General features: G+C 33.0%; 1 long non-coding RNA gene across 1 annotated transcript; it reads right to left on the bottom strand.

Moving 5' to 3' along the window:
• Positions 1–1847: 1847 nt before the first annotated feature.
• On the bottom strand, positions 1848–3531 carry LOC147513193 (uncharacterized). Its single transcript, XR_015217354.1, has 2 exons — positions 3235–3531; positions 1848–2272 (listed from the first exon to the last, which is right to left on the bottom strand). It is a non-coding gene; the product is annotated as an uncharacterized LOC147513193 (long non-coding RNA).
• Positions 3532–5131: the final 1600 nt, after the last annotated feature.

The following is a 5131-nucleotide window of genomic DNA, read 5'->3' as shown; positions in this document are numbered from 1 at the left end:
AACCAAGTCTTGATGCCTCTCGATCAACATAAGATTGGAAAGCAATCTCAAGTATGGCAACATATAATAGCTCCTTCAAGTTAGAAACTTAATTATCAATGAATATATGATCACGGATCATAGAAAAGCTCACTTTCAATAGCATTTCACCTTTATTGTTGGTTGCATCGAAAACAATTCTAGGAAAAGTTATATCGATGGCAAGAAGATTAAGATTATGAGAACAATCATGGCGTGAATATCAGCGTAAATTCATACATTAGTTTTAAGTTTCAAGTAACAACAAATTCAAAAATTGATTAAGCAAGCAAGAAAATAGAAACAAAACTAAGGAGGTTGTCATTATTAGTAACCTAATGCACTTTGTAGATTGCAAAGGTGTTTTCCCTAATAAGCAAAATGGGGAGTGTGGGATGAGGAAGGGGAAACCATCTTCAACATAAATCCTTAGTAAACCCTATAGTAAACCTAACTCATCAGATGCCAACATGAGATCACATAGACAAGTTATCTCCTTGAATTCCTTTCTTATTCTTATTCTTTCTTTCTTTTTATTTTTTATTTTTTCTATATCTATTTATTATTATTATTTTAAATCAGAATCTATTAGAATCCAACCAGCTTCCTCTTTCTACATACTAAACGTTATGTGAAATTTTAACGATCTTGTACTCCAGATTCCACAAAAATACATAAGTTAACAAAAGCACATTCTGAATAAAAATAATTAAAAAACACACTATCTGAAGAACCACATTACATTTTCGGAGAAATTTAGGATTCTTCAGATACAATATTTAAAAACTAAAAAAAATATATCAAACCTTACTCAACCAATCATCTCGATGAGAGAAACAATAGTTATTATGGAATACACACGAAACAAAATATCCAACGATAATCAGAATAGAAAAGAATCCATATTATGGTTTTGTTTGTGAAATGATAAAAACCCCAAAAACAAAAAATATTACATATAAAAATCGTATGAGGCTATCAAGCAAGGTCGTGCTATGGCATTGGATGGAAGGCAGCGAACACTAACGGATGGGTAATAGTTTGAAACTCTCGTCTTCTACAGATGATAGGAAGTTGTTTTTGTCTCCCTAAGTGGTGACCTATGCTACTTACCCAGGTTATTTTTAGTGGGAAGAACTATTCTTAGTTGCCTTCTAAAGCAGCATCGCGGTTACTTGAAGTGGCTACAACACAAATCTGATTTGTTGTTACCAACATGGCAACATGTGACTATTACAGTAATGAAGCCTTGTGTTGCAATGATACTCTCTCCTTGGTATTTAAATCTTACCAGCCTAAAGTGTTAAGCACATTAAAGAAAATTCATCTGAATCAAACCAGTAAACATGACATTCGAGGTGGACGAAATAGTGGTACTGGTATTAATTAAAACTGCAATGAGATTCAATTGATAGTAACAAAAAAACAATATTTATCAAAAAACATAAAGAAAACGAATATATAATGAAAATGAGAAAGCAAAAGAATCGCTATTCTGGCTTTGTATGTATAAAAGCTAAAACGAAAACACCTACTTATATACACAAATTTCCAAAATTAATTAAGGATTTAAGGATAAATCTAAAGTTTTATGTATTTTTTCTTAATGAATAAGAATGGAACTACTGCATGTAAATGTGTCAAAACGGCATAAAGAAATATTATGTTTTTCTAAACCACTCCATCTATAACGGTAGAATCACGTAGCATAAAAGAATCTAGATATTGCTTCAAAGAGGCAACATCATTTAACTTATATTTTTTGGTCAACTTCCATGCAAACCTATGAAAGCTAAATGAACTTATAGTGCTAAAAAACAATAAAGAAGGATTTATGTAACTACTTATACTCTTAAAACCTAAATCAAATATATGTTTACATGAACAACTTGCTCAACATCCACATTTAATCTTAAACCAAATTTGAATTGGTTGTTACCCACCTTGCAATAGCCAGCCAACATAAAACATCATAAATATATGTGGCCCAACTGCACTTATAAAGTTTTGGATACTAAACCCATTGCTCTGGTGGTAACAGAGTTATACAGAACCTCATCAAAACTAAATGACTTACCTGATTTAAGAACTCTTAAAAGAACTATTCTTGTAGTTGAGGACCTTTTAGATAAAGGTAAGTTTGGTTCAGAATCATCTGCTAATCATGACACCAATAAAGCCTATGCTTGAAGGGCACCTTTGTGTGTTTATATGTGTCTTTATAATCTAGCTTATCATTTTGCTCCCTCATGTCCTGCCATAAGCCAACATATCTCACTAAAATGGAAAAAATAAGTAAGAAAAAATAATGTTTTGCATGCTTTCTGGGCAAACACAGATCACTCAACAAAGAAGTAACTAAAAAGTTAGTGACAACGGAATATTTTCTGGTGTGAGATTGCATATAATAGCGTGCTATTGCCTAATTTAACCCCATGAATTACTATTTGAGTGAATGCATAAAAGCTACTTACACCACAACACATATCAACAATACTAAGATAACCAAATAATTTTATAATAACTCAACAAATGGACATGATCTATTAAGGCCAATCATTCGAAGAGGTACAACAATGGATTAATGGCGTAATAATTCAAGTCACCTTTATATTCTGTAGGGATATTCTCCAAAGCTTGTAATCTAGCTTCTTATAGTCATCAAGATTATTTCCTTGCAAGTAAATTACAAAACTCAAAATTTCATTGAAAATTTAGAAAGCATGTGTTCCAAGAAATCAACAATATAAGCAACAACACCCTTCTCCAAATAAATGTGTCAAATTATTCCAATAATAATTGTTGTTTAAATTTGATAAGCAAAGAACAAACTAAGAGTTTTACCACCATGCTAGCATTAACTTCTCAAAAATTGTATGTACATCGTACCCTGGCTTTCCCATTTCTTTCAATTCCATCTGTAAATTCATAGGGGAATAAGAAGTACATGACCAGTTGATCACAAAAAAAAAATTGAATTAGACGTAGCGGTTTGGAAGTTATTGAGAACACGGGTAGGAATGCCTACAAGGCTGGGATATCGCTTTAGCAAATGAAATCCTACAACAAAGTTAAAGCCATGTTCTATCTCAATCAACCTAATTGTGTTGCCAATCAAAACCCTTTCTTCTAACAAAATTCAGTTGATTATGACAGAAATCTAGTAAATCCATATTCTTATGCAAAAGAAAAGGAAACAACTAAAACAGTTCTAACCTTGGACCTGGAGTTCGAGCTCTTTTCGCTTTGAGCTTGCAAGCGACACCGCCATAACTGCAAGCCAAAAACAGTAGGTTAAACCTTAAAGTGCCAGAGAGTGAGTGGACAATAGAGGGAGAGTTTGGGAAGTTTTTGCATTGAGTGCAAGAAGACGAAGCGTTTTCAGTTTTAAAAAAGATTTATATGAGAGGGCGTGACAATTATTAAACTCCCCATCTTCATCCTTATTGCTGGATATGAAGAAATATTGATTTTTGGACATGAAAAAAAAAGAAGGAAATACACTAAGGCTGTGTTTGGTTTACATATTTTTTTTAAAGAAGAAACTGAGATCCTGGATTTCACTTTGCCTCAAAATATTATCTGTCACACCGAATTTACAAAATCGAAAAACAATATTTGTTCCGACTCTTGATTTTGGTGTGATGCACTCTCCACTTCCAAAAGCCCATCATCTATTTAATAATACTAATAATTTGAAACCAATAAATTTTTTAAATAAACAATGATCCTCTTCATTACCAAAACTCACAAACATGAATAAGTTACAAATTTCCTTTCAACACTCTTTAATTATAATTCTGTTGAAAAAATACAAAATAACATTGTCTCAACTAAAATCTATTACACGTTAAGGAAAACAAAACATATCTTGAATGCGGCGTTAACACAAACCACAAGCAAAGAACCAACTTTCTTCAACACTAATTTTGTCAAGACTTATCAACTATGTTCATTTAATGAACACACCCAATAAGCAAACATGCAAATCCCGGTCAAGATTATAAACAATCTTTGGTATGAGTAAGCCCTAAAATACAAAATATGCTTATACATATATATACACAATCTATAAGGCAGTTAGTTCCTCCACTTTGAAGCTTAGCTTCCAATTCAATAATAATAAGGCATTTAGTTTCTCCGAAGCTTTTTAACTTCAAACCGTATTTAGATCAACTACATCTAATAATAATAGAACAAAACTAAAACTTACTCTATACTTACACTGGCGTAAGCATAATCACAGAGTAGGTCACACCTGCATAAATAATCAATTCAACCCACCCTTCTGCAGAACCATTGGGAAGGCAACATAAATTACAATAAATAATTTATTAGAGCTTTAAAATACATTTTGTTATGTCATCACAATTATTGTTTGGAGTTTCTTCAAGTGTCTCTAGAATCACGACGCCTCTATGTTTTACCTAGTTTCCCTGGCTACCACAATCGCTTCCCAACGCCGAACATGTACATCCACTTGCCTCCCCTCACATAATGCACCACTCTGTGCGTAGTTACCCTAAGCAGGATATCACATACCAGGTAACCCTCACATGACCGTCATTATGTGGGTACTGCCACTATTCGGCATAAAATATTGCGCATCTCGTTCTAATTTTACAAACGGAATAATCAAGCCACTATTCGGCTACGATTGCCCAACACATAGGTCAATCAACATCTTATATATACACCCTATACAAGGGCCAATCATATCACATCGCCCATCACAAGGGCCAAATCACATGAGTTGTGGTAGCTAGGTTCTAGGATTTTCGTTACGTAATTTATTCAGGTGTCATACCTTAGTATCTCATAACCATCTCACTCTATCACGTGCCAAATAAATTATTGCACTAAGCCACCATATTTGGAAATATCTCAATACATCTCATAACAACTTTCATTATTGCACTAAGTTACAATCACGTGGAAAATATCCACAAATACTATACTACCTCATAGTAGCATCTCACATATATAATAATGGAGCGTTTATATCAATTTCTCACAGATGTTGCATTTAATAGATATCCTAACATATAATATCATTTAACATAACAACAATTTCCACATACCACATAATGTCACAATATCTCCGAACGTACCG

The sequence above is a fragment of the Coptis chinensis genome, chromosome 3, assembly GCF_015680905.1.
Source record: "Coptis chinensis isolate HL-2020 chromosome 3, ASM1568090v1, whole genome shotgun sequence".
In the NCBI taxonomy this organism is placed as follows: domain Eukaryota; kingdom Viridiplantae; phylum Streptophyta; class Magnoliopsida; order Ranunculales; family Ranunculaceae; genus Coptis; species Coptis chinensis.
Note: the sequence above shows the minus strand (reverse complement) of the source record. Positions and strands in the feature narration are given on the sequence as shown.